The following is a 12,114-nucleotide window of genomic DNA, read 5'->3' on the forward strand; positions in this document are numbered from 1 at the left end:
TCCAATGAGAAAGAAATCAGGGAAACATCACCTTTCACAATATCCACAAGCAACATAAAATATCTTGGGGTAACACTAACCAAAAAAGTGAAAGATCTGTACAATAAGAACTTTGAGACTTTAAAGAAAGAAATTAAAGAAGATACCGGAAAATGGAAAGATCTCCCATGCTCTTGGATAGGTAGAATTAACACAGTAAAAATGGCAATCCTGCCAAAAGCAATCTACAGATTCAATGCAATCCCCATCAAAATCCCAACACAGTTTTTCACAGACATTGAAAGAACAATACTCAACTTTATATGGAAAAATAAAAAACCCAGGATAGCCAAAACAACTCTTTACAATAGAGGATCCTCTGGAGGCATCACCATCCCCGACTTCAAGCTCTACTAAAGAGCCATAGATCTGAAAACAGCTTGGTATTGACACAAATATTTACAGATAGACCAATGGAATCGAATTGAAAACCCTGATATTGACCCAGGCACCTATGAATACCTTATTTTTGACAAAGGTGCTAAATCTATACAATGGAAAAAAGATAGCATCTTCAACAAATGGTGCTGGTACAATTGGATTCGGACATGCAGAAAATTGCAGATAGATCCATACCTATCACCATGCACAAAACTTAAGTGCAAATGGATCAAAGATCTCACCATAAATCCAGCCACACTGAATCTTCTAGAAGAGAAAATGGGAATTACCCTTGAACAAATTGGCACAGGAGACCGCTTCCTGAAAATTATGCCAGTAGCACAGACATTGAGGTCTGCAATTAATAAATGGGACCTCCTGAAACTGAGAAGCTTCTGCAAGGCAAAGGAAACAGTCAGTAGGACAAAACAACCACCCACAGAATGGGAAAATACCTTCACCAATCCCACATCTGACAGAGGACTGATTTCCAAAATATATAAGGAGCTCAAGAAGCTAGCCACCAAAACACCAAACAATGAAATTAAAAAGTGGGGTGCAGAACTAAATAGAGAATTCTCAACAGAGGAATCTGAAATGGCTGAAAGACACTTAAGAAAGTGCTCAAAATCATTGGCCATCAGAGAAATGCAACTCAAAACAACTCTGAGATACCACCTCACACCTGTCAGAATGGCTAAAATCAAAAATACCAGTGACAATCTATGCTGGAGAGGATGTGGAGAAAAAGGAACACTCCTCCATTGCTGATGGGAGTGCGAACTTGTAAGAACACTCTGGAAATCAGATGGCGGTTGCTCAGAAAAATGGGAATCAGTCTACCTCAAGATCCAGCCATTCCTCTCTTGGGTATATTCCCAAATAGTGCATGTTCATACAACAAGGACATATGTTCAACCATGTTCATAGCAGCATTGTTTGTAATAGCCAGAACATGGAAGCAACCTAGGTGCCCCTCAACTGAAGAATGGATTGAGAAAATGTGGTACATTTATACAATGGAGTACTACTCAGCAGAAGAAAGTAATGGAATCTTGAAATTCACAGGCAAATGGATGGAAGCCATCCTGAGTGAGGTAACCCAGTCACAAAAAGACAAACATGGTATGTACTCACTCATATATGAATTTTAGACCTAGAGTAAAGGATTACCAGCCTATAATCCTCTTCACTAAAGAAACTAGGAAACATGATGGACTCTAATGGATAAATGGTCCCCAGGAATGGAAGTGACATGAACTCCTGAACTAATTGGGAGCATGAGGGTAGGGGGACGGAGCTGCTACAATAAGAGCAAGAGAAGAGGAGTAGAGTAGAGGAAATGGAGGGGCAGAACTATCGAGTTGGGGGAAGAATAGAGGAGAGAGAGCAGGAAGAGAGATACCATATCAGAGGGAGCCACTATAGGTTCGAGAAGAGTTCTGGAACCAGGGAGATCTCCAGAGACCTACAAGGATGACACGATCTGACAATCCAGGCAATGGTGGAGAGGATAACCTAAAAGTCCTTCCCCTAAAATGAGATTGATGACTTCTCTTTATGCCATCCTAGAGCCCTCACCCAGTGGCTGATGGAAGCAGAGACAGACATCCACAGATATACACTGAGCTGAAATCAGGAATTTAGTTGAAGAGAGGGAGGAATGAAGAATGAAGGGGTCTGTACCAGGTTGGAGAAACCCACAGGAACAGTTGGCCTGAACAAGTGAGAGCACATGGACCCCAGATGCTGTTGGGGAGGCCAGTACAAGACTGATCCAGACCCCTGAACATGGATGTCAATAAGGAGGCCTATGCACTTCAGGGAGCCTCTGGTGGTGGGTTACTATTTTTTCTTTGTGCAAGAAGGGACTTTGAGAGCCCATCTCACATGAAGGGTTACACTGTGGCCCTGGACACATGGAGAAGGGCCCAGGACAGCACAGGAAGATTTGGTGGACTTTGCAGAGCCCCCATTGAGGGTCCTACCCTGCCTGGGAAGTGGTGGGTGGATGGGTGGGGGATGGCTGGGGGGGGGGAGGAGTGATGGGGGTGAGGGATGGGAGAGGAGAAAAGGGACTTACATGTGAAACAAGCTTGTTCCCTAACTAGAATAAATAAATAAATAAATAAATAAATAAATAAATAAATAAATAAAAGATTGGGAGAATTACATTGGGAAGGAGATGGAAAATAGGTATAAGGGAAGAAATATAAGAAGGGACAACTATCACTAATGGCCATTTGAGGGGACATATGAAGACCAGTTATAGTAGAAGAGTCCTACGTTATATTCATATATGAAAGGAATCTAAATGGAGTCACTAGTAATAGGGGAGAGAATGTCCCAACTAGATCTCTTGTAAAACCTCTGGTGCCAGGAGGAGGTTATATTTTGTATAGTAACTGGCCAAAAAGACCCCATTGTACATGTTTCCCCATTATAGGCCATCCCCAAGTCAATATATTGGTTGCTCACCACAAACTGTTAGGAAGTCCCTATTGCTAAAGCAAACACTTACATATCTCATCACACACAGAGAAGTTGAACTGGCACATAACTTCATGCTTCACTCCTACTGACAAACATCCATGGTACTAAAAGTGAGATATTCTGCACATTATTGAAGGAGAAAGGCAATAATCAACCCAACTGCAAATCCTGCAACCTGCAACCTGCCTGCAAGCTATGCTAAGAAGCAGTGGTACAAACATTGTGAGGGTAACCAACTACTCTCTGGTTGGATTTAAGGCTTTGTCCATGAGTTGGAACTCATTCCAGACACTGCAAGAGTGGCCAAAAACCTGAGACTGGATAACCCATGGGCCTAGGGGAAAATCAAATACTATTATTCTGAAGCTAAAGGAATATAACAATAAAATGACACCTAACAACATGCTGGTGTACTCATAGATCAATGTCTTGCTAACCCATCATCAGAAAAACTAATTCTTATAATATATGGGAACTAACACAAAGACCTACAAGTTGTGTGATATTTTGATTGTGTTCTGACAAATAAAACTTGCTTGGAGACAGAGGGTGAAGTTAGCCACTAGCTAACAAAAATTAGCCATAGAGGTTTACAGGACTGTAGACAGAGATGAGACAGGAAGTAGTAAGGTGGGGCTGAGAGAGGACCTGGGCCCTTTTGGAGGGAGGAATGGAAGAGTTAGGAAGGGACTGGTGGCTGCTCCCTGCTTCTCTGATCTTTCGTGTTCTTACTCTGATACATGACTCTTGATTTTTTATTATTAAAGAACAATTAAATGTTTTACTTGGCATCCAATGTAGGGCATACTTTAAAGATGTGTTGACCTCAGAATGGAAACCTGGATATGGGTTACATTGGTGATGAGGTTTTGCTTTTGTTTCCACAGGAGAAGAAAAGCTATGTATACCATCAAAATTGACAAATATTAGATTTGAAGAGAGACCTCTTGATTAGAAAAGGTGATTTATCATCAAACAGCACAACTATTCAATCTTAACTAACTTTTAAGGCTAACAAATTCTTTTTATTTGATCAAATATAACTTGCCAAAAGAGAAATTCCCCCAAAGTTAGGGTAGGGGAAGGGTTTTTTTGTTTGTTTGTTTTGTTTTACCAGGAGAATAAAGGCATCCAACTAAGGAATTTAAAGAACACTGGACAAATGAGACATCTGAAAAAAAAAAAAAGGATGAATCATCCAGAGAAAATGTCCCAAAAAAAGAGTAAATTGGCCTATTGGTATATCTATCACATTTCCAATAGAATACGATTTCATAAATCTTCCCAAATATTTGTTTCTGCTGTTCTCCAAAGACATATAACAAAAATGGTATTTTTGAAGTCTCAGTTCAATTATAAAATAAAACTGGTCTACAAAGATGACACCAACTAGCAATCTAAGCAACAGAGAAGAGGCTACCTTAAATTCCCTGCCCTGATAATGAGAGTGATGACTAATTTATATGCCATCCTAGAGCCTTCATCCAGCAGCTGGTGGAAGTAGAAGCAGACACCCACAGCTAAACCTTGAACTGAACTGAAATCCAGTTGCAGAGAAAGAGGACTGATGAGCAAAGAGGTCAAGACCAGGCTGGTGAAACCCACAGAAACAGCTGACCTGAACAAGGGAGAGCTCTTGGTCCCGAGACTGGTAGCTGGGAAACCAGCATAGGACTGATCCAGACCCCCTGAATGTGGGTGTCAGTGAGGAGACCTCTGAAATCAATGGGGCCCCTTGCAGTGGATCAATACTTATCCCTAGCATAGGAATGGACTTTAGGAGCCCATTTCACATAGAGTAATATTCTCTGAGCCTAGACACAAGGGGGTGGGCCTAGGCCCTATCCCAAAGGATATGACAAACTCTGAAGACCCCCTACAGAAGACCTCAACCTCCCTGGGGAGCAGAAAGGGTATGGGATAGGTAGGGTGTTAGTTGGGGGGGGCAGGGGAGGAGGAGAGGAAGAGGGACCTGGGATTGACATGTAAAATAATATTCTTTCTAATTAAAATAAAAAAATTTTAAAAATTAAAGCTGCCTTTGGAGTTGGAGCATGGCTCTCTCCTCCTCTAAACCTGAGCAGGCTTATTAAAGTAAAATCTAAAATCTCTGTCTCGTGTCAGAAGAGCCACCTGATGTGGGACAGAAGTAAAACCAAAATTAAATAACTATTCTATTGCCACTAATCTCATAATTCTTTGGTTTTACTTCGACTCTTTAAACTTTTCTTAAGGTATAAATATTATCTCAAAATTTATAAAATTAATATGTATATATTAAACTTTTTCATGATATTAATGGTCACATAGAGTAGTAACTAATTCTAAAAAATGGCTTCATCTAGCTTTCTGCATGTGATTACAGGTTTGAGTCAGAAAACTAGGAATTAAGTTTTTGTACTCTGGATGCACATGACAATTATGGTTCTTTAACCTCTTTGAAATCTGCTATGTATGGCATATAAAATGTTTAGGTTTTCTGCAGTGAACCATGACCATGACTAACAGTGACCTTTGAAATCTCCAAAAGGAGGATGGGGCCCCAAAATGATGATTTCACTTGGATTGGGGTAATGCCACTCTGATGACAAACATTATCCAAAGATGAGCTTTGGACTACAAACTGCTCAGGACAATTTCAAGGTGGCTAGCTGAGACAGTCCAGCCTCCCTGACCCTCTACAGGAGTCGAGATGAGCTCTGTACTTTCCCTTTACACAGAAACTGGACAACAAATGATACAGTTATCTTTCCTGGGACTTGATAATTATACCAATATTTTCAGGGTCCCCTAAAGATGCCATCCTCCCCAGACAACAGGAAGTAATTTAAAAACATGACACCCACATTCCCAAGAGGTAGGATGGGAGGTTTTTGCTCATTCAATGAGTTATGGATATTTGTCATTGTTTAAGGGAGTTGGTTATAAGTTATTATTGGTAATGGTCAGGAAAAAAGCTGAACAAAGGAGATCAGATTCAGGGATCTTGGTATGAAAAGAAAAGGGCAGATACAGAAATGATAGGATAAAAGAGTAGATTATTGTATCTACCCTTTTAAATCAAAAAAGCAACTATTAGTCTTTTGGTATGGATTTTTGTATATTGATACAAATTTAAGGTATTTTTGTTAGAATAAACTGTACATATGTTTCTACTCTTATTCAAGTTATTGTACCTATATAGCTCATTTAACAATGTAATGTAAATTTCTAGTCCTTAAAAGTTATCCTTACAAACTATTTAGGATAATAAAGAAATGCAGTTAATAATTAGTCACCTATTACAATCAAACTTGTAGTCATGTTAGGTATGCTTTCAAATTCAAAACAAGCTATATTTTAGAAAGATAGGTGGTCCTCAAACACCTCAGAGATCTACGGATTATGATACTTAATATGTTTTAATAACATAAGGTTTTTATGACTGAGATATGTCTACTTCAAAGAAGATGATGGGTATTGAAGAAATTCCACATGGAGTTTACTTTCTTTGTTGTAAAAGTTAGCCACTGGTCAAGAAATTGCCTTTGCCTAGATTACTGACAGTATGCTTTCCAAATTGTACAAGTAGGACACAAAAGAAATTGACTGCTAAAATTTGATAAGAAAAGATGGGACTGTCCTTCAAAAATCCTACTTCACAGAAAAGTCTGTCAGATATTCTAGGCCTACAGGTCAAAAATGGATGCCCCAGCATTACAAAGAAACCTTGGATGACTATCCAGGCAGCCAGCTGTTTCTGTCATTTCATAGTTTTGGAAGATGTTTGCTCTACACTTCCTGTTTATATCCTTCTCAGGTCTACGATGGATTTTGAAGACTAGATAGTTATAATTACCATTTTCCTTGTTACCAAATTCAGAAAGGAAACCTATAAGAGAGCTATAAATTGCATAAGGTTAAGAGACATAAAAAGATAGTTTAAGATTAGTAATACAAGTTAAGATAGAGAGTGAATTAGGTACAACACTTTGGACTCACCAAAATAAGATAGATAATGCATTATTTACTCTGAATTTGTCAATGCAAATGAACTGTATATTGATAATGTAATTCTTGCCTGTATATATTTGCATATAGTTATTGTACTTAATGTATACAGTTTTACTATGTTAGTTAAAAACCTTCACTTTTTATTTAGACAAAAAGGGGGAAATGTTGTTTGATATTTTGATTATATTTTGACAAATAAAACTTGCTTTTAGCCAGAGAGTGGAGCTAGTCACTAGATGACCAAAATTATCCATAGAGGTTTGGAGGTCTATAGACAGAGGGGAGATAAGAAGTAGTAAGTTGGGGCTGAGAGAGGATCTGGGCCCTTTCAGAGAAGGAACATAAGAGGTAGGAGGTGACTTGTGGCTGCTCCCCTGCTTCTCTGATCTTTGAGGTTCTTACCCCAATATCTGACTCTTGATTTCTTTTATTGATAAAGAACAATTAGATAAATGCTTTAACCACAACTGGACAATGTAGTGAGTGAGTGTCTTTGGAGCACTCAGTCGGAAATGGGACATGGTCAACAAACCCCTCCCCACAAGCCTAAGCAAGCTATGTAGATGAGGAAGGAGAAAGATTGTAGGAGACAAAAGTGAATGGATGACCCCAACGAAACAGTGGCTTCCAGGTACAAAGGATTGATACAAATATGAATTCACAGAGACTAAAGCAGCATGTACAGGTCCTGGATAGGTTTAAGCTAAGTGAGGTTCCAACATTGAGAAGGGAAAGTGGACATTGGCTTCTACCCATAATCAACAAGCTTCTGATACCTTCTGGCAAAGGATATCTTAGTTTTCTCCAATAGAGCCTCATTGAGTATATTAACCACACTTAGGGGTAGGCATCATGCCCAGGAGTAGTCGGCCAACACAAAATGAACTCAGTGGTATTTTTGTTTAAAAAAAAAAATTCTGATAAAAAAAAATGTTCACAGTAATTTGATAGAAACTTTCCATTAACCAAAACCTAGATAAAAGGCAGAAGCCTTCAAAATAACTTTTTAAAAGTTAAACAATTTAATTAAGCAATGGGGACACCTATACCCTGTCATCCTTGCTATCCAGGCCACATCTGCCTCCAGAAACTGTGAAGAAAATATGTGGTTAGGACCACTGCCAGAAGTCAGAACATTCAAGCAGCTAAGCAATCCTTCATGACTCTCAGAGCCTGGGTTTCACCTTCCCCACACCCCTGAGGTAGCAGGTGGTGATGTAAGGCCTCTATTGGTTCTAAGCAGCCAATCTTAACCTCCACATAACCATCAAGGCCAATACCAGGGGTAATTTTAAACGAACATTGACTTTGGAGGCAATTTTTAATATAATGGATTTTATCAAACTCTTTTTCCATGATGACTCATTCTGAACCAGAGGAAATTAAATGAACAAGGAAGGCAAAAAGCCATCATGTATTCACTCTGAATTTCTCTTAGAAAAACAAGACTGAACTGCACAATCACAAACTATGGATCCCACCCAGCCTTGGGGATGCACAGTAAGCCAGTGAAAAGTCAGGATATGCTCATTATAAAGAGAAGCGTGTGCCTGTTAGAAAATACAACAACCATTAAACATTCTTTGTACTGTATTTGGGACTCTGGACTATGAGAGAATCAATCACAAAGCTCAAAATGTTGTCACTGTGTACAGACTTCTTTCTGTAAGCCTTTCTAGTCTAGTCAATATGAAAATAAACTTTCTTGTTTGGGAAAATAACTAGAAATTGAAGGATAGTTGAAATTTTTGTGAGAATGACTAACACCACAAAATAGGAAGGGGATGATTTGGGAGGCACTATAAAGAAGTGGTTAAAAGAATTCCAATGAATGTAAGAGAAAAGCCAACTTCAGATGGACTTCCTGCCTTGGCCTTTAATAGCCAGACAGCTTATAATACTTATTTTATTTTTGCTTATTTCTTCTCAGCAAAGTTGTATGTGCATGCATACACATATATGTGGATGTGAATACATGGTGTGTGTATATATGTGTGTGTAAACAAATATATACAAACATACATATATGTTGAGGACCTAAGTTTCCAATATTTCACTAACATAGTACACCTTTTGCAAACACTGGCATAGTATACTTTTAGTGTGTATCTCAGTACAGTTATGTCAAAAGCTGTGGTCAATTCAATCTGCATTCTTGCCTATGATACATTTTTAGGTACAATTAAACAATGAAGTATGAGTATGCTTGTTCTAACAACTTTGTTTTTCCTAGGTGTAAGTAATCATGTCTCCTAAGCTATTTGTTATCTAAAAGCCAGGAATAAAGCTGATACCAGAAATTGGCCCCTGGTGGACCTTGATATGAGAATGCCTCCTCCAGATCTGACTTCTATTCTTCATCACACACTCTTTAGTACTCATTATTATTTTCCACTCAGAGTTATAATGACTTTAAATAAGAATCAGAGTCTACTTTACCAAACACTCAGCAGCATGGTTTGGAACTGAGTCCTGAATAGAACCTGTAAAAATGTTGAGGTCTGTGCTAGGCAAAGTTCAGTTTGCCTAAAGAGAGTGTAGGCAGACATGTGGACATTAGGGACTCCACTGAAGGCCCAAGAAGAAAATAAGAACTGTAGAGAAACCTCTGTAATCTCAGAGAATTTATCATGAATCATTAACAGGTTGTGTAGAAATATGAATGAAAAGGGCCATCCTGGTGAGAAACACAAGGAGAATGTTGAGAATAAACAGTACTGTAAAAATGTCAAGAAGCTTTGCTAAACTGTGCCCATCTCCCAGTACCTGGTAGTAAGCAGAACCAAAACTGAACACTGGGCTAAGGAGAGTTCTGAGAAAGGCATCAAAACTGCAGCCTAAGTTATTCTTGTAATCTGTAGTAAAATATGAGAAGAAAGAGATAAATTAAAGGAGTTATTAAGAAAAACACGAATCAGAATTTGTTGACAACTTTGCAAACTCTCAGCCTATTTATACTGCCAGGAATAAGGAAAGGTATTCTGAAAAAAGACTAGGTTGTGTAGCTAAATGACCATTTGATAGGTACTTTGACACATGTATTAGTCATGGTACTCTAATGGAACAGAACTGATAAAATATATATGAATACATAATATATGTTTATATGTGAGTATATGAATATGTAACACATAGAATGGCATATAGGCTGTGGTTCAGCCAAGAAACCAGTAGTTGTTCAGTCCACAAGTGTAGATGTCTCAGCTGGTTTCCAATACACACAGAAATCCAGAAGTTCTAATACCAATGAAGGGAAAGACTTGCCAGAGAGAGTGAATGCAAGCATGAAAAGAAAGAAAACATGTTTCAGTCTGTTATGTCCTTTACATAAGCTGCCAGCAGAAGGTATGGCCCAGATTAAAGGTGGATCTCCCATATCAAAGATGTGGATTAAAAGTGGGTCTTCCCACTTCATATGATTTAATTTAAAAAAAAACTCTCACAGATTTACCCAGCCACTTGGGTTAATTCCAGATGTAGTCAAGTTGACAACCAAAAATAGCCATCAACTAGGCATGTGAACCATAATTTTAATTAAGCAAGCACCTCAGGAGAAGCCCAGAACAGAGACTGGATTATGCCCCGTTGCCAACCGGAGTGGAATTAGACAGATAAAATATGTAAAATGAAAACAATACTGTCATATTTCTAGACTTCACAAGACAGAATAAGCTATCCTGATGCGATCAGGTATTGTCCTTCCAAACTGTGAATGACCAACTAAATGGTGGTTACAAGAGCTTCAGAGTCACATACTATCCCAGACCCAACACCTCTAGTTCCACCTCCTCCATTTCAAACCATGGAGTCTTTACAGTTTGTGTATGCCTTACCAATCAGTTTGGGTAACACTACCACCCAGCAAGTTCAGTGCATATAGCAGCAAGCCAGAAAGAAAGGTCTGACCTTTATGACCTACTTGAATTCTTCCCTAACTTTGTGTTTGTTTGGAGCTGTCACTCCTTCCTTTTTCCAGTATCTCCCTTCTGGCACTTCATATGCTGCCACATGATTGTTTGGTAAGCACATAATGTGCCTGGTTTCATAGGTTTATACCAGCAATGAAATTTGACTTCATAATAAATTGTTCCTAGAATTTCAAGCCTACTTAATATGGGTAAGATTTTCAGTTTGAGAATTGATGCTAGAATGAGTTAAGACTTTGGGAACTGTTGGAATCAATTAATGCTTTTTATGTTCAAGTAGAAATACATATTTTAGCAGGCTAGGAGCATGGAATATAGACTTATTGTGACCCAAATCCATATGTTTAAGCTTAAACCCCAATGTGGCTGTGTCTTCATATATACATGCCTTAAATGAACATGCCCTAGATAGGCAATGGCCTGTATCCTTCCTTTGTTTCTAAATTGCATTGTTTTCTATTTTATGAAGTATTGTTTTATTTAATGTGGTCTCTACTAGTATTGCCAATAAGAGTCCTTACAGAGTGACTGACCTGGAAACAAAATTAAAAGTGATAAGTGACTATTAAAAATAGTAATAGTTGTTACTCATTCCTCAGACACACCCTATTTCAGCATTGCAACCATCTTAAAGAAGAAGGAACAGAAGCTGCTAAAGGATTCACTTCATTGAAGGAAATGGGACAAACAAAATTTTGAGGGGTGCCTACCTCAGCTATGGAAAAATTTAATGATCATGATTGGAAATGAGACACAGAAGACAGTCCATTGCAATCTGTGTAAGTACAATCTGTAATGTTTACCTGATATTGAAATGATCTAAAATGCTTTCTCAGAACACATTCTATTATTACATTTGGAAGAAAAAGGTAATTCAGGTAAAGTGGGGTGACAGGGATGGGTCCCTGACCATGTAGGTTAGTGTTCATATATAAGAAAACTCCAAAGTGTTCACTCTTTTTCTGAATGTGTACACCATAAGGACAGGCAATGTTGGATGGCAGCCAGCCAGCCAGTGACACAGAAACACCTGTGTCTTTAAATCCATTCTGCCCAGGAAAGGGAGATATGGCCAAGCACTAATCCTGTTGGGCCTTCTTCCAAACTCCAGAACAATGAATAAATAAACTATTGTTATTTCAGCCAGCCTGTCTATAGGACTTTTTTGTAGTTATGATTTAATAACCTCATCATAATATGTGTTTACATTTATAAATAAATGCCAATTCATATCAGGGCTACATTTGCACAACAATTACATTTTATCATTTCATAAAGTGTT

General features: G+C 38.4%; 1 non-coding gene across 1 annotated transcript; it reads right to left on the reverse strand.

The window, feature by feature from the left end:
• Positions 1 to 8,067: 8,067 nt before the first annotated feature.
• Positions 8,068 to 8,207, reverse strand: LOC113832417. The gene has a single exon (XR_003479691.1). It is a non-coding gene; the product is annotated as a small nucleolar RNA ACA64 (small nucleolar RNA).
• Between the last annotated feature and the right edge of the window lie 3,907 nt (positions 8,208 to 12,114).

Source organism: Cricetulus griseus (assembly GCF_003668045.3).
Source record: "Cricetulus griseus strain 17A/GY chromosome 1 unlocalized genomic scaffold, alternate assembly CriGri-PICRH-1.0 chr1_1, whole genome shotgun sequence".
In the NCBI taxonomy this organism is placed as follows: Eukaryota; Metazoa; Chordata; class Mammalia; order Rodentia; family Cricetidae; genus Cricetulus; species Cricetulus griseus.